The sequence below is a fragment of the Ochotona curzoniae genome, unplaced genomic scaffold (genome assembly GCF_017591425.1).
Source record: "Ochotona curzoniae isolate NIBS_2020 unplaced genomic scaffold, NIBS_Ocur_1.0 scaffold_1037, whole genome shotgun sequence".
NCBI classification, from domain to species: Eukaryota; Metazoa; Chordata; class Mammalia; order Lagomorpha; family Ochotonidae; genus Ochotona; species Ochotona curzoniae.
The window spans coordinates 3102709-3121481 of record NW_024467083.1 but is presented as its reverse complement, the minus strand read 5'-3'; the positions used below and the strand labels follow the sequence as shown (position 1 = coordinate 3121481).

General features: G+C 37.6%; 1 pseudogene; it reads left to right on the top strand.

Annotated features, from left to right (window-relative positions):
- The first annotated feature begins 620 nt into the window (after positions 1-620).
- On the top strand, positions 621-1347 carry LOC121168690 (annotated as a pseudogene).
- The last annotated feature ends 17426 nt before the right edge of the window (positions 1348-18773 follow it).

Genomic DNA, 18773 nt, shown 5'->3' with positions numbered 1-18773 from the left:
CCAGATTGTATGTTTAACTCCATTCACTCATCTAAAACTATTCCTTTTCTAGGTATTAGACATTGAATTCAATCATGGGAATGAAACCTTAAGTAAGGCACTATAATTGGCCTCTGGAAAGTTATTCTGAGAGAGCAGACAGAAGATAGACATGTGAAATTTAAATGTCAGCTCAATGAAACACAGACTGAGAATTGATTAAGAGAAAGAGCAGGAAAAGAATATCTACCTGAAGGAACTCACAGTTTAACCCAAGAAAGCAGATCACAGTTGACACGGGAAAATATTCATTAATTGCAGAAAGATTTAGTTCACATCTTTTATGCATCAGACACAAGGAAGGACAATAGAAATATAGTTGAGACAAGACAAGTCCATATTATATATGGATTTAATGCTGGCAAAAGAAGGAGAACAATAAATTGTAAGTTTTAGGAAGTGAATAACAAAGGCTGTTACAAATGGCCTAATCCAGTTTAGGAGTCAGAAATACACTTGAAAATGCTGTTGAATTTGCTTTTCTTAACCAAGATTTCATTAGAAAATCTAGGAAATATTTTTAAGGTAGTTAGCTGTATGTTTACAAAGATATTTCAAAATGTTTCCAATAAATGGAATAAAACGATGGCATTTACATGCTAAGTCTGAAGAGGACGCGGGAGAAGCCTCTGTGGGTGGCTTGTGCCATTGTCACCATTGGAAACCTTGCTGATGTCAGTGTGCTACTCTCCAGGAACACCGGCCTGAGTGCTGTGCTGAGGTTTGCTGCTGCCACTGGAGCTACTCCTTTTGCTGGCTACTTCACACCTGCAGCCTTCACTCAAAAATCCCAGGCACCCTTCTGGGAGCTACGTCTTCTGGTGGTGATTGATCTCTGGGCTGACCTTTCCCAGAGGCATCTTCTGTGAACTTGCCTATCATTGCTCTGTGTAACATAGACATTTCTCTATACTGTATGGGCATTGCCATCCCGTGCAACAACAAGGGGGTTTACTCATTGGATCTCATATGATGTATGCTGGCCTTGTAGGTTCTATGTGTGTTAATACCATTCCCCACAAATGACCATGGATTTCTAACTTTGACAAAGATTCAGAAGAGACTGAAAAAGAAGAGCAGACCACTGCTAAAGCTGTGATTAAGGAGGACTTTGAGGGTGAATGGACTGACCCAGCTCCTAAGTTCATGCTTACTGAACCTGAGCTTGCAGACAAGTCTGAAGGTATGCAGTGCCCCTTCTGCAATTCTCTGTTGAAGACTGGAGTGTGTAGCCCACCATGATCATTGGTTTGCAGTTCCCACTGCTCTAGCCACTGAGTAAATGGGAGAACCACTCAGTGGTCTTAACCTGCTTCTCTTCACAGTCTCTGAAGTGAAAACAGAAATGAAGTTGATGGGAAACAAACACATTTCTTTAAAAATGAGTTACTTTTTCATGTATGAAGAGATTATGGTACATTTCTGGAAAAATTGCAAACCCAGTTTAATATACTGATGATAATGATATAATTTCCAGGGTAGAGGTACTCAGAAATAGAGTGGAAACTTAGAGAAGGGACACTTGGCTGAGCTTGCACATTCAGACATGGCATCCTAGAGTAGATGATCTGTTACCACTGTTCAGGAGAGAATAAGAGTTAATTAAATGGGAGCTTCGAAGAGGCGGCTGTTGGAATATCATGACCCTATAGGGGAGATGAACAACACTGAGCAATATCAATCATTTGATTTTTGCTAGTACATATAGACAAATATAAAAAGGGTACCACTTCAGCTGTGCTGCTTGAAAAGGGAAGTGTTGTTAACTGCTTAGGATACAGCAACAACCTAGTAACTAACTTTTAGGCCATGACCAGTATCAACCTTGATGATGAACTTTAGATAGGAGAGATTTTTTAATTACATTGAATCAAAACATATCTAAAAGTGCCTCAAAAAGCTAAATTTATATCTGTGACAAAAGAGAAAAGGAGCAGTGATGGTCTTCTAAAGCAAACGGGGGCTTCCGAGACAGGATCACGCCTTTCACTCTGCCTCATTATGCCGTCGCTGGCGGATGGAGAGGAGAAGTGTTTCTCTGTGTAGCAGCTCATTAGCAAAAGAAGAACTCTGACATTAGTTAAAATGTTGATAGATGTGACAGGTGGTGTAAAGACAAGATGGTGTTGTCAAATGGGAGCGGGAGCCCTCCAGCCTCATGCCTTGCTTTATATAACCAGTTTATGCAGCATATATTAAACTGCTAAAAAGAGAGATTATTGACTAAAACATGCTGGATATTCTTTTGTGGTCTGAATCAAGCTATAATATCCTCTGTGAAAATTGCCTTATGTTTGCTACTTATAAACACCCAAATCTATTTGACTTTGTCTCAGGCCTTTTAGTTCTGTATAAGTGAGTTAACCTCAATTCTATTTTACGTTTGAGCCCCTTTTTCATCTTTTCATCCGTTTTCCTTGCTTACAAGTGTGCTCCTATATCATCTATTGAGGAAAAATTGTTTAAAAAAAAACAAGTGAAAAACAGAAATAATATCTTCCCCTGATACAACAATCCTTTTGGGTTCCCATGCAGTCTGCTTGCTTTCATCACAGCACTTCTGAATAAAAAAAGGCTTTTTCCCCCCACCTGCTCATCACTTTAAAACCACCCACCCATTATTTAAAAAACTGCAATGTAGTTTAATTTCTAAGGTTGAAGGAAATGATTCTTCCAAATGTCTGGGATGACTTCCTAATAAACGAATCTGATGGTCATTTAATTTTTTTCTCTGTTTTCTTCTATTAGTCTCTTCTGGCATTTAGTGCCATGGACAGTACAGTATTCTTGAAACACTCTACCTTGTTGTCTGGAGTGATGATATTCCCTGGGTTTCCTTAGAACTACTTGGATGAAAAGCAGAGCTTTGTCACTTACTATGTTATTGAGTACTTTGTTTAACTTTCCAGGAGCTCCATTTTATCAACTCTAAGAGGGGTAATGTCAACCTAGGATCATGTTGGCTCAAAGACTAAATTAAGATAATTCATGAAATATCCTTAACATAATACTAGATAATCAGTCCTTAACCATCCTCTTTTCCCTTCCTGAACACTTTACTGGTTGAATCTTTGGATTCTTCTAGTCTTTTTTTTTTTAAGGTCTTGTTATTGTTCTTATTTAATAGGCATTTTTATAGAGAGAAAGAAAGACAGAGTATCTTCCATCTACAGTTTCACTACCCAAATGGTCACGATATTGGACTGAACCAATCTGAAGCCAGGAGCCAAGAATTTCTTCTGGGTCTGCCATGTAGATACAGGTACCCAAGAACTGGAGCCATCTTTTACTGCTTTCCCAGTTCACAAGCAGGGAACTGGATTGGAAGTGGAACAGCTTGTACATGAACTGGTACCTGTTTGGGATGTCAGGACTGCAAGCCTGAGAATTAGTTTGTTGAGTTTCTTTCTCTTAAAGAACTTAATCCTCAAGGTCCTATCTTGGCCTTCTTTCATGTGTTCCTGGAATTCTCACCAATACTCATTTTTCCAAATACTAATTCCTTGCTTTAATCCCTAGTAGATATGCTCTTGACTGCTACACTTTTTGCTGCTCATTATACACCTTTATATGGAATTCCATTATCATCTCACACGAACAACTCACATCTAAAACTTGCCTTTCTACTTAGTCTCTTCATTATCTTTATTTTCTCCATTATCTTTCTGATTCTTAGGTTAAAGATATCAGTATTAGGGGCTGGCACTTTGGCATAGTAGGTACAACCAGTGCCTGCGATGCCAGCATTCTATATGGAGACTGTTGGTTTGAATCTCATATGTTCCACTTCTGATCCAGCACCCTGCCAATGGCTCAGGAAAAGAGAAGAAGATGGCTCAAGTGTTTGGAACTCTGCACCCCTGTGGAAGACATGGAAGAAACTCCTGTTTTCAGTTCAGCCCAGCTCGGGCCATTGTGGCATCTGAGGAGTAAACCGATAGATGAAAGATTTCGCTTTATCTTTTTATTTCCATCCTTCTTTCTGTATAATTTTGACTTTTGAGATAAATATTTAAAAGATACCTCAATTTTGTCATTTATCAACTTCCATAGATTGTAATTGATAATATATCTCAAAACATCTTAACCTCTTTACAAACCTGTGATTAAAATTCTTCTGGCCTTCGTTATTGTTGCCATTGTAGAGGACATTTAGGTACCCTCCTTGCTTTCACTATTTTCCCATTCTACTAACTTGCACACAAACGGACATGTTGTACTAGCGTATTTTTTAGGTTCATTATCCATTCCTCTATAAAAATCTTTTTATGTTCTACCTAATGTGTATCTTAATCTGAGTCAAAGTCAAATTTCCAATCTCATTTATGATTTCTATTATTGATCTATTAAAACTAGAATCATTTGTTCTTCTGCTTTTGGGACTGACTCCCTGGTCCATGTTGTCATTCGCTCTCCACCTCTGTGTAGCTGAATACTGCCTGTTCAGGAGCTCAGCTTAGCTAGATCTCACACCTGGGAGAGTCATGGATGACAGCAGCATCTTATCTGATCTTTCCAACCAGAGGCAACTTTTCCAAATCTGAACTTACAGTGTATCACAGGTCATGGATGGGAAAATCTGTGAATGAGTTTGTATATATCAAGGTTTAGGGGTGGGAGTTGACATAAGGACTAGGGACTCAGTTGCTATTCAACTACACATTAGGATAAGGCTGGCAAACTGATATTGACAAGTTGAATCTGGCTTGTTTTTGTACAGCTCATGAAGTGAAAAATTTTTTTTTAACTTTTTTAAATTGCAGTAAAATACACAAACATACTTCACCATCATAATTTTTCCATAGTTTTCTAGCTAAGAACATTTGCATTTTTGTATAATTAATCTTCTGAGCTTTTCTCACCTGGCAAAACTGAAAATAAAGCAACAAACAACTCCTTATTTTCTTTCCCTAAAGTCTAGTGTCTTTTGAGTTTTATGAGTTTAACTACTCTATGCTTCTTATTTAAGTAGAATCATGCATTATTGTTTTTTTGTGACTGGCTTATCTCACTTAGCATGATGTTCATCAGGTTCTTCTGTGTTGTGTGAGTCAAAATTTCTTTCATATTTAAGAATGAATAATGTTCCTTTGAGGTATTGCTACATTTTGTTCATCCATTGATTCATTGATGGTGGATGCCTGGATTATTTTCATCTTTGGTAGTTGTGAATAATGCTGCTTTGAATGTGGTATATGATATCTCTTTGAGAGTCTGTCTTTAATTCTTTTCAGGTAATTTTTACTCTTTGAGGAATTAGTATGCTGTGGCCATAACACTTTGTATTACTAACAAAAGTAAACAAGTACTCTAATTTCTACATATTCTCACTAACTTGTTTTTAAGGGTAACCACTTTAATGGAGATGAGTTGGTATTTGATTGTGGTTTTAATTTGCTTTTTGCAAATAAGTAGTAATGTTGACCATTATGTATTTGTTTTGGAATGATACCTGCTCAAGATTTTTTGCCCATTTAAAATTTGTTGTTATTTTTAGCTGTTATAAGTGTTCTTTTATTTTTTAAAAAAAATATTGATTTTCATTGGAAAGGCAGATTTATGGAGAAAAGGAGAGACAGAAAAATCTTTCATCAACTGGTTACCAGTTCACTCCCCAAGTGGCTGCATTGGCCAGAATTGAGCTGATCCGAAGCCGGGAGGAGGAGGAGCTTCTTCCAGGACTCCCAACGTGGGTACAGGATCCCAAGGCTTTGGGCCATCCTCTATTGCTTTCACAGGCCACAAGCAGGGAGCTGGATGGGAAGTGGAGCAGCTGGGATATGAACCAGTGCCCATATGGGATCCTGGCACTTTGCAAGGGGAGGATTAGCTATCTGAGCATTGTGCTGTGCTCTGTATTGTAGGACTTCTTTACTTCCTGTTGATATTATTCCCTTATCAGATATATGCTTTCCAACTTTTTCCCGCTCCATTGGCTACCTTTTTCTCTTTTGGTTGTGTTCCTAATACCTGAAAGTTTTAAATTTTGATGTGCTCTAACTTATTTATTGTTGTTTTGTTGTCTATTTCTATTTTAAATGGTGGATTGGAAAACAAAATAATATGCTGTGATATATGAAAATGATATAAAATTCAAGTTTCAAAGTTCATGAATTATATTTATTAGAATATATATTCACTTTCCCTATGGGTACTTTCTTGCTATAAGGGGATAGTTGAGTAGATGGGACAGAGAATATATCTGCTGACTTGAGAGTAAGGGCACAGTTTGTATCCTTTGTCCTGATACTAGTATAGCATTTTGGGTAAACTATACACTCATAATTAGGAGGCCCATCTGCTAGGCCCCTGTTTATTTATGCAGAGCTATCATACCTAATAGAACTGAAGTGGCTCCACAGGCTAAATACCAATACTTCGGAGATTGTCTTTTGCCATGCTGGAGTGCACTATACCTGGTACCTCTCTGTAACAAATTTAGTCTCCCAACACGGGGAGAAAGCTGCCAAATTATTGTTACAGTCCTGCCCTTTTATATGGAAGGCATTTATCTTGGGCACACATTAACAACCATTGTGCTTATACATAAAACAGGGTTTAAACCACAGAGCCACAGCACTCTCCTGGTCCTTGACCAAAGTCAACATTAGTAAGACAGTTCTAGTCAACTGTGGGAGACAAAGTCAGGGCCCAGGCATCCTTGATGAAAATTGTTATTACCCACTTTTCTGTGTCTTAGGGGATGGTTCTTACAAAAATCCCTGTCCCCAAATCCAAACTGATATATAAATATAAATATAGACATATAAAGCATTTTGATACTGAATTTTGTAGGAGACACATAATCACAAGTTTTCAATACTTGCAAACTTTAATACTTTTTTATTTTAGCTTATGTTTCTAATGATGAGGATCCACAGAGGCTACCTATGTGAAAAACAAGGCCCAAATCCAGCACATTAAAAGGATTGTTGGTTGTAAGCCATGTAATCCACTCTGGCTACTTAAAACAGGAATGGGCTGAAACATCTGAGGTGGCTGACAGAATCCCTGGAAAGGCTAGAGAACTGTAGGCTGGGAAATTGTCTAACCACTTTGCAAACAGTTCTAATAAATACTGTGGCAACATTGCCCTCTAGTTAACACTAATTGCTCTGAAACTAAGTACAAGAAGTTTGGCCCCAGTAACCAGAAAAGCTTCCATGCATTTTTCTTTGGGTCCAACTAGACTATCTTCTTATACATGACCATCTCTTTATACTGTTTCACATTCAGGTTTATTACATTCCAGTTTTTTTTTTTGATGATGAAAAACTGTATATTTACAATTAAGCCAGCTGGACTCAGTTTAGATGTTCTCAGTTTTGTTGACAACATCCAGCACATCATAACCAGGAGCTAGTTGAACATGTGCCTTCTCTCTTTCAGCCCTGATGAGGTTATTGACTTTGGCCATTTCAATGTTGTGGAGTTTCTTCACAGTCTGTTTAATCTGGTGCTTGCTACCTTGACATCCACAATGAACACGAGTGTATTGTTGTCTTTTGTATTCTTCACAGTAGACTCTGTGTTAAGGGAGTGTGGTGACGGCATGGAGATAAAGCTTGTTTCTCCTGGGGCTGCTTTTCCAGAGATATTTGGGCTGCATATTATGCATAATATGTCATGGGCTGCTACAACAGGTGATCTGCAGATCCTTTTTTGGGGGGGGCGGGCTGTGTATGCTAATCAGTACTGTTTTCTTAGCCTTCAAAATCTTGGCCTTTGTTTCAGCTTCAGGAGAAACAGGAATGCTCATCTACACCTGTGGTACCGTCTTGGTGAAAAGCAGGTTTATCACATTGTTGATGCCTACACAATGGTCTGTACCACAGCTGCAAGGGAATCTGGCTTAGACCCGGTTTTAGCTTTCCAGTCTCTGGAATAGAATGAAAACAAAAAGCATTTGGATGGGATGGGTTTTAATGCTATATCTAATATTATTTGTCTATCATGATCATTATACTATTTCTTTCCCTTTGGATTATAGCACCTGACATTTTATTTCTTGATAATCTTTTTTATTTTTATGTTCTACGATGCAGTTTTGTAAGTATAGGAATTCTCCCCTCTGTCTTCTTCTCCTCTTTCCCATTGTCTCTCCCCACACACTATTTTCTCCTATATTATCACAATAGTCCTTCGGTAACAGTCACAAGTCCAACATTCTGCAGTTGAAGTGAATTATAAAATTGTAAGTATATAGGCAATAGTAGAAAATCTAGTATCATATTATCAAGGTATATTTCACAATTTCATTGGGAGCATTCCTTTTATTTGGAAGGAGAGATGCATACTGCAATGTATCTTCACATCCCAGTATGCTACTCTCCATTCTATAGTTTATCTGTGAGAATATATGTTTATACATGTTTGCCTACATTTCTGTTTTGAATTTTGCATGAAGGTTGCCTTATATCAGAGAAAACATTTGAAATTTGTCCTTTTGGGCTTGGCTTATTGCACTGAACATAATGGTCTCCAGTTGGGACCAAGTGGTAGAATTCCGTTCTTTTTAATAGCTGAGTAGTATTCCACAGAGTAGCTACACCACAGTTTATCAATTCCTTTTTCAATGGGCATCTGGGTTGTTTCCATGTCTTTGCTATTGTGGATTGTGCTGGCATAAATATAGGCTTGCAAATGACTCACTGTCTCATATGCAGCTTTCATTCTCTTTGGATATATTCCTGGGAGTGTGATAGCTGGGTCATATGATAGATCAGTTTTCAGTTGCATGAGCGCTCTCCTTACTGAATTCCATAGTGGCTGTACTAGCCTACACTCCCAAAAACCATAGGGTAGGATACCTTTTCCAGTACATGTTGTTACTAGATTTTTGGATGTAGGCCAGTCTCACTGGAGTTAGGTGAAACTTCATGTGGTTTTGATTTGTATTTGTATGCTAGGGAGCCTGAGCATTTTTTTCATGTCTATTAGCCATCTAAACTTGTTCTTTTGAAAAATGCATGCTCATTTTCTTTGCCCATTTCTTCACAGGGTTGTTTGATTTGCTGATGTTGATGTTCATAAATCATGAATATTATTCCCCTATCATTTGTGTAGTGTGCAAATGTTTCTCCCACTCTTTTGATTATTTGTTCACTTTGTTGATAATTTGTTTTGGTATATAAAAGCTTCTCAATTTGATGTAGTCCCCAAATTCCTTGTTTATTTTGGCTTTGACTGTGCTGTTGGTAACTCTACTAAGAAGTCTTAATGCCACCTGTATCTAGTAGAGTGCTTATTAGTGTTTCCCTTTAATAGTTTGATGGTTTCTGGCTGCAGATTTAGGTCCCCAATATATTAGAGATGATTTTTGTATGAGGTGGCAGGTGAGGGTCTTGTTTCTTCTTTCTGCAGGCTGTTATCAAATTGTCTCAACAGCATTTATTGAAAAGACCAACCATTCTCCCTGAATTATTTTTAGTTCTCTTGTCAAAGATTAGTTGGCTGGACATGTGTGGGCTCCTTTCTGAGGTTTCTATTCTGTTCCATTGATCTGCTCTGTTTCTGTACCAGTCCCAAACAGTTTTGATTAGCATTGCTCTGTAATATGTCTTGAGGTCTTGAATTGTGATTCCTCCAGCTTGATTTTTATTCTTCAGGATAGCTTTGGCTATTTGTGGTCTTGTTGTGTTTCCAGATGAATTTTGTATCTATCCTATTTCTGAGAAGAATGTTGTTGGGATTTTGATTGGGATTGCGTTGAATCTGTATATTAGTTTTGGTAACACAGACATTTTGATAATGTTGATTCTACTTATCCAGGAATATAGTACATTTCTCAATCTTTTAATGTCTTCTATTGCTTTTGTTAATGTTTTGTAATTTCCATCATTGATGTCTTCCTCTTCTTTGGCTGGGTTTATTCCAAGGTATTTAAAATTCTACTCTGCTGTTTTAAAGGGGGTTGTACTTACAAGTTCTTTCTCAGCCATGAAATTGTTTGTGTATGCTAGCGCCATCAATTTGTGTTTACTGATTTTGTACCCTGCTTCCGCTCCAATTTCTTTGATGAGTTCCAATAGTCTCTTGATTGACTCTTTTGGTTCTCTTATTTATAGAATCATTGTTATCTGTCAATATGAATAATTTTAATTCCTCGTTTCCAATTTGAATGCCTTTAATTTCTTTTTTTCTTTCTTTTTCTTCTTCTTCTTCTTCTTCTTTTTTTTTTGTTACTTAGTAGCTCTGGCTAGGACTTTCAACACTATGTTGAGAAGCAGTGGTGAAAGTAGACATCCCTGTCTCTTTCTAGGTGTTAGTGTAAAAGCTCCTAGGTTTCCCCATTTAGTATAAATTGTTTGAAGCAATGTCCTGTTTGATTTCTTCTATAATTCATTGCTCATTTAGCAGCATGTTGCTTAACTTTTAAGTATTTGCATATCTTCTAGGGTATTTTGACTTGTTGATCTCCAGTTTCACTCCATCATGATTTGAGAAGTTGTGTGGTATGACATTGATTTTTTTTTTTTTTTAATTTGCTGATGTATGTTTTGTGGCCTATAAAGTGATCAGTCCTGGAGAATGAATGTCTTATATATTGATGAAAAAAGTCTATTCTGTATCTGTAGGATGAAGGGTTCCATAGATATCAATTAAGTCCATTTGTTCTGTTTTCTGGGGGAAATCTATCATTTCCTTGAAGAATTTCTGTTTTATTAAATGGTCCATTGAGGCTAGTGGGATGTTAAGAACCATGTTATTATTTGTTTTATGTAATTAGGTGCTTTGACATTTGGTACATATGCATATATTATCATGATTTCTTTTGGATGAATGGATCCTTTGATCACCATGTGGTATCTTTGTCTCTTTTAACATTTTTCATATTGAAGTCCACATTATCTAATATTAGAATGGTTCTACCAGCAAATCTTTCCTTTTCATTAGCTGAAATATCCTTTCTATCCTATCACTTTTAGTTTCCACATAAATTTGTTGGTAAGATGTGACTCCTGTAGGTCACCAGATGGGTCCTGGTTTTGATTCATTCTGATAATCCATGTCTTTTGATTGATGAATTTAAGCCATTTACATTCAGGGTTGGTATTACCAGGTAGTGATTTATTCTTGTCATTTCTGCATTGGGTTTCTTGTTATGTGATTTAAATATTTTTTATAGTTTTATTGATATGTTCTCCATTTTTGCCTTTGGATATGGTAGGTATTCTAATTTTTCTTTGTAGCACATCTCTAAGGAACATTTGTAAGGCAAGCTTGGTAGAGGCAAAATCGTTCAGTTTTTGTTTACTTTGGAATTACTTTATTTCTTTCCCAAATACAAAGAAAAATTTTGCTGGATATGTTATTCTGGGTTGACAGTTGTTTTTCTCTTTTAGGATCTGGAATATATCACTCTATCCTCTTCTGGCCTGTAAGGTTTCCTCTAAAGGTTAGCTGCAGGTCTGATTGGGAGTTCTTTTTTAAGTTAATTGAATTTTCTCACATGCATATTTAAATATATTTTCTTTATGTCCAGTTGAAGAGCACTTGATTATTATGTGTTGTGGCAAGGATCACTTCTGGTTGAGTCTATTTGGAGTTCTGTACCCTTCTTGTATTTGGATCTCCAATACTTCTCCATGTTAGGGAGGTTTGCTCTTATTATGTCATTGAACACATCTTTTAACCTAGCTTCTCTTTCCATACTTCCCTCTCCACCCCATGCTTTTCTTAACTTTATTCAGTTCTTTTCCTAGATTTTTCACTCAGCATTTTCTTGGGAGGTGTCTTCCAGTTTTGGGATTCTCTCTTCTGAGAGAATCTCTTCTCTATTACTGAGGTTTTCTGTTGAATTTTTAAATTTGCTGTTTTGTATTCTTCATTTCTAATAATTCAGCTTGATTTTGTTTCAGTGTTGCTATTTCCTATGTAATGTATTCTTTAAATTCCTTGAACTCATGTACGTATTTCTCTTTATTTTAAGGAGTTTTATAATAATTTATGTTGATTTTAATGATTTATAGTTATTTTTAAAAATGTCTTCCTCAGTTAATTCTGAGATTGAAATAATTTTTTGCTTCTTTGTGAGGAAGATATCAGTAACCTCATTCATTGTGCCTATACCTCTTCTTTTGCCCTTGGTCACTGCAATTCTGATGAGCGGATTCTTCCCATTGGGGCCACTTTTTAGGCTGTATCATTCAGATCTGCAGGTGAACATTACTGACTATGTTCAATGCCAGCTTCTCTGTGTCACTTGTACCACCCCCTCCAGTGAATTTCAGTCCCAGGTTCCTGTGTTAAACTTCTGCCTTAGCCTCTGCAGCTAGGACTCCTGGGTTGCCATTCTCCACCTGCTGTGATCCCATGTTTTGGCCACACTGTTGTCTGCTCAGTCTTTCTCCCACTCATGTTTCTAGTAGAACCTGGATTCGGGAAACACCACCTGTGACTTTAAGCTAGATCACAGGGCTATCAGGGGTGACCATTGCATGGATTTTTTTTGTTCTTGCCTCTTCTTGCCAGAACCTGCTGGCTGTTGGGTCTCAGGTCAACATGGAACTGATCACTGGTGCAACTCTAGTCACCCCTGGGGTATCTGTTCACTGAAGCACCACTCCACTGTCTCTGATACTTCTCTGTATTTATGGTCTCCAGGCATCCCTCTACCATCAGCCTCCCCTCTCCTGTTTTCTAGGATTGCATCCTCTTTGCTTCTTCTCGGTTAATCCTTCCTATCATTGTACTATTACTCAACAAACTATATAAAAGTAAGTACTCTCTCTACTCTTAGGACACTCTACATCAAGCTGTGTGAACACCAATATACATTCGCACAGATAAAAGCAGAAGTATCAAGATCAGTTGGAACATTGCTGATGGATGATCTTACATAGTCATTTGAAAACTTGATTCAGAGATAGTAGCAGAGCTTTGTAAAAAAGTCAAAGAAGGGTTGATCCTGGTGTGCAGTGAGTTATGCCATTGCCTTGCTATACTGGAATCTCATATTGGAGTACCACTTTGAGCCCCCACTGCTCTACTTCCACTCCAGTTTCCTGCTAATATGCTGGGGAAGACAACAGAAGAAGGCCCCAATACTTAGGCCTCTGTGGGATTCCCAGATGGAATACCTGGCTCCTGATTTTGGCTTGGCTTAGTCCTGACTGTTGTGGCCAGGACTAGGAGGAGTGAACCAGAAGATGGATGGAAGATCTCTGTGTTACTTTACATTTAAATAACTAAATGTAACAACCCTGCTCCATGCTGCACCTGTTAGAGACATCTGTGTATGATCCCGGCTTAGTAAGAGTTGCTGAGTGGAAATTCTGTTTCAAGCTAACCTTGTATAAGCCTTTAAAGGGAAAGGATACTTCGTCAGAAATCTTGTCAGACTCCTCTTTCTAATGCTTAACCTCCAAGCAGGAATCAGTATCTCTTAACCTCATGTTTTACACTTATCCCCATGATATATTTTAATTTGATTTAACATCAACATTTTTGAGATTCCAAAAATTCTTTAAACAGGCAGGCACAAGCAAACTCAAACTTGACAAAGTAAAATAATCAATTGTAAGTTGGTGAACCTTTAAAGAGTATTAATTCAGTTGGATAAACTGTGGTTAAATAACTTTTATCAAGCAAACTGGGTTAGATGTTTAAAAGTAAGGAAAAAAGTACTAAAAACATACAGTGGGTAGCAGTTTATGTGTCAAGAAAAACTGAGAGAATTTCTGAAGCTCTGATGTCTAGCAGATAACACTTAAATCATTTTTCTCCAAACTTCAGTCATAATACTTCAAAGAGTTATAGCCATAATACAAATTTTTAGACTAAGAAGTGGTGTTTGAAGTTATTTTATAGGATTTTGCTGTAAGGGCTCCAATTGATTTGTAGTAAGATAAAAGAAGAAAACTTTATTTTCGAAGCTTTGTCGGGAAAAGCTTACCTTCCATTGGTTGTTCTGCCAATATGCCTGCAGGGCGTGATGATGTCGACACTGATATTATACACGTATAGGAAGCAGCCCGGTGAACGCTGCCTGCTGTTTGTGTTATGGTTAAAATCTGTCACAAAACTGGTGGTGATTTGTTAAATGTTTAATGAGGGAAGACAAAAAACTTCAATAACTACAAGTGGAAAAGTAGGACATTACATTAAAATATAATAATACAGATTACATTTCTATTTTTCTTCCCAATTTTTACTTGCCTAAAGTGACAAGGGTACACTTGGAACCCAGCTAGCATAAAAGGAGAACCAGGAAGTAGTCCACATGCTAACTAAAGAGATCCGTTAGGTTGATGTTTTGCTTTCTTTTTCTTCTAAGACGAAAAGAAAAAAAGATGCCCTCTGTTCTAAAAATCAGGATATAGAAACCTTTCTAATTAATAGCATTTATGTTGTCTTTTCTATTAGTAATATTAGAATTTCTCACTATCTGTGAAAAACAGAATGACAGTTTTGATATGTGGGACTGAATAGGCTGTATCTGTTTTAGGAACAGTCCATGAATGTGAAGCATTAAGACAACAATCATAGGCATGTATGTAATTTTCTTTTAAGCATAGATTTTGTTTCCCCTATCTCAAGATTCTATGGTGTCATTTTAATAGAAAAAAAAAAGAGAGAATATTTTCATGTTGCTTGCCTTGCTCGCTGGCTGTATGTCCTGACATAACGTCTATTCTTTGTAAGAGGGAGAGATGACAGCAGGGAAAATGAGCTGGTTCCATTACATTGTTTGCTTGTACATATTATCCTCCACTCACCACATATATGTTCCTGCTGGCCTTTCCCACCCGGTTTTCTCCCCCTCTCCTCTATACTAGTTAGAGGTTTTATGGTTTCAGTTTCCAGTATAAGTGATTACTTATGTTTATTGATTCTAATTTACTTAATCCTTGTAATGGAGATTCATATACCAAGTGAAGAGGGAATTTTGAAAGTACAGAAATATTGATTTTGTTATAAGCATAAAATTGTGATATAACTATATGAGTATTTTGCTTGTATTAAAATGTTTAAAAGGTCTTGCCATTTATGTTATCACAAATAGGCTAGCTTACTAAGGTTTCTTTTCTCTGTGGAACTGGCTTGTGGGAAGATATGAATTTAAAGAATATAATCCAATAAAATAATTAAGTGATCTTCTTGAGAAAAGAATAACATGCCAATTGATTAATGGGCTGAATTTTGTACTTTTTAGCTGTCTACTTCTATATCAATAGATACAGATAATAGCATGAATTTATACAGAAGTGATGGCTTTCAAAGTTTTGCTTGATTCATCCATTTATTCACTTATCCATATATATTCCCACGAATTGAATGGGCACTGTGTACCTGTAAGTGAGCACTGGAGAGATAGCAACAAGAAAAACAAGGAAGGTCCATTCCCTTACAGAATTTATAGTCTACCCTGTGGACAATGAAAGCCAAAAACAGTACAGAGTTGCAATAAGTTCTATGAAGGAAACACGGTGCCAAAATAAAGGCAAAGAATTCCTGCTAATCAATCAAAATACAATGACACAAGCTCTATCATAGAGACTGATGCCTGAACAAAATGAATTATCACACAGCTAGATTTGATTAAAGTATTACTCAGGTTTGTCCCTATAATGAAATGCCTGACACTAGTTAAGAAAAGAGGTTCATTTAGCTCACACTTTTTGGAGGTCCCAAATCTGAAAGGTGTGGTGGTGCAGGCTCCAGCTGTGGTATAGCATGCAGTGGAGCATGCATGGAGAGCCAGGAGGCAGAAGCCGGGTGGGGCCAGGATTGCTCCTTTTGTAATAACCCCATCAGGAAAATTCAAGGGGGCCTCAAGAATACGATCCATCCAGGCATTCTGCCAGTGACCTAAGGACCTTGCATTAGGCCCCACCTCTTAATACTTCTACCACCTCCCAGTTGTACCACCCTGACCAGATCTTTAATCACAGTGATCTTCTGAGAGGCCAGAATTAAACAGTATCCAAACCAAACCATGCAGTAATTTGGGTAATTTTTGTGAATCTAATTACTTCCTAACATATTAAGTAAAATGAACTGTAAGACAATCTGATCAATGAAACACTTATTAATCAAAGAAGTACTGGTTTGGCTTAGAATAGTTTTAAATGATTTTGTGATTGCTTCTTCCCTGAATCAATATTCCTTCATGATTTTTGTTTCACTATTTTGAATAATGACTTCAAGTTAGAATTTTAAGAGATTTTTTTGGAAAAATTACTGAATTCTTTTTATAAGATTATTTCATTTTAAAGGAAAAGACAGAGAGATGGGCATGCGTGCGTGCAAACACACTGCAGTGAGAGAGAGAGATCTACTTATTAGTTCACTGCCCAAATGTCTGTAACAGCCAGGGCTGGGCTGGGCCATACTGCGCAGAGGAACTGAGATTTCAATCTGGGCCCAAGAACTTGAGCTTTTATCTGCTGCTTGCTAGGGTGTGCAACAGAAGGAAACAGGAACTAGGAGCAAAGCCAGGATTCTAATTCAGGCACTCTGATTTGGGATGCATTCAAGTGGTAGCTTAACTGCTGTGCCAAATGCCTGCCCCAGATAATATTATTTTTTCTTATTATTTATTATTTAAAAAATAATCTTAGAAATCGCCTTAAGGTAATAATGAATTACTGTGTTTAATCCTCTAATTCTCCCCAAAGACAGAACTACTGTATAAATAGTTTGTACTTAATCTAGTATATTTAGGTTGACTTAACTCCTCCATTTGGAAATCTGCTTTCATGATAATGTCAAGTAATTAATTTGCACATACACTAAGGGATAATGGGATAGAAAGCTTCAAGACCTGGTTTGTAGCACTTACCATGCTACAAATGCCTGTGAAACTCTCAGTAAATTAATACAACTCAACCAGTCTTCAGCAAAAATTTATTTACTGTTGGTAATTCAAATATTTATAAAGGTTGATCTGTCCATAAGTATTTTACCATCTGCTTATGAGGGAAAGCAAGTTTTATCACAATACACAATGCAGTAGAATCAAGATCTTGAAGAACCAACTAGGACTTACCGTTGTGCACACAATGTATGAATCTTCTAGAGATGTGGAAATCCACTCCACCCAGGAACTGGACCTTGAAGCTAGACACAATGTCAGTAAGCCAAGATAGAAATGCAGGTTTCCAAAGAAAAAGCTCACCATATGAAGATTTCATGTCTTCTTCAATAATCTAGAACTGCATGCACAGCAGAATAAAAACACTGTTCAGCTTTCTTCTTCTGTGGCACTTCAGATTCCCTGTTCTTCCACATGATCCAATTTAGCATTGCTTCTTGGATTCCTCTCTAATTGCCCTTCCCAGATGCGAGGACATGCAGAATCAACTTTGATCAAATGTGTTGCACAAAACTGCCCCATAAGTATTTGTCCGACAGATGAGTAGCAGAACCTCTGTTCTCTTTCTCTTCCAGTCTCTTCCCTGTGACCCTGAGAAATCAGCAGCAAAAAAGGCCTTGGAAACAGGGAAGTGGTTCAGAAAATCCTTTCTGCAGCAGGACTTAGCTGCCAGGCCAATGGGGGCACCTAACTGTGGCAGCTGCAGGTGATGCTGAAGGACAGTCACCCTCATGTTCCTGTGAGTTTGTGAAGCTGAGGAAGTTTGCAGCTCACAATGCCTCCTTTTGTCACTGCCCCTGGCTATGGGGGAGAGAGTTGAAGTGCTGCAGTCAAAGCCAGCCAGCCAAGAAGGGGGAACAGAGGCAACTGTCTCCGGAGTGTTGTAATCCACTCAGTTAAGAACAGAGAGACCTCTTGCTTCCTGTGGTTACAGGGGTTTCAAGTCCTTTGGTTGTGCTGGGATCATTCTGCCCCCATATCAACAGGGCAGACATCCAGACCCAGAGAAACAAATGCCTTTTAAAAATGTCTTATTTTTTTTTACAGATATTATAAACATTGTTTCTAAAATTTTATCATAATTTTCACTTGCTTCTGCTTTTCCACTCCAAGATGATTTATTTTCAGCACATGAAAATAAGTCAAACTGCATGAAGAGTGGATCTTGGGAGTTTGGACCTGAGGCGTGATTATCCCTAACCTTGGCATTCAGGACCAGGTTCCTGTCCCGCCAGCCTCGGTGCTGCTGCCAGGGAAGGCATTTGCTGTTTGCCCTCATCTCTGTGGGATTCTCACCAAACACCACTGAGAGCAGCTGATTCGTCCATTTCCTTTTCTGACAACTCTGGCGGTTTGAGTGCATGGCTTGCCAGACTTCCAGACTGCTGTACTCAAGCACTTGAGCAAAAGCAAAACCCTTTCACCTTATGTGTTGGCACATTATAGGTATGTGCAGGTACTTTTATGCTTGTTATGAAATTGAAATTTAGAAAGGCATCACACTGCTTTTACATGCTTTCTGTGCTTCACAAACTCATAAAATTCACCCAAATTTATGGACAGTGCAATTTTGACTTTAATTTGCTTAGTACTCATGGAAGCTAACACATTGCGGAGTGTTCCTCTAATAAGCTATAATTGTTGTGTTGCACCCATGTATTGCCCTTCTGAAAAAAGGAAGGGAAGTATAACAGACAGCCTGTTGAGACTGTTAAATGAGAAAAATAAAGCTTCATTAAAAGACTTATTTTTGCCATAGGGGAGTTATATTTGTGTGTGTGTTCTTTCCTCATCATGAAAGATTCCTATTGTACTTTTATGGTTATTTGTAAGTACAACAAATAACATGCCGTGGTTCATTACATAGTCCATAGCACTTTATTTTATTTTGCCTGTGTCAATAGAAATGAGGCAG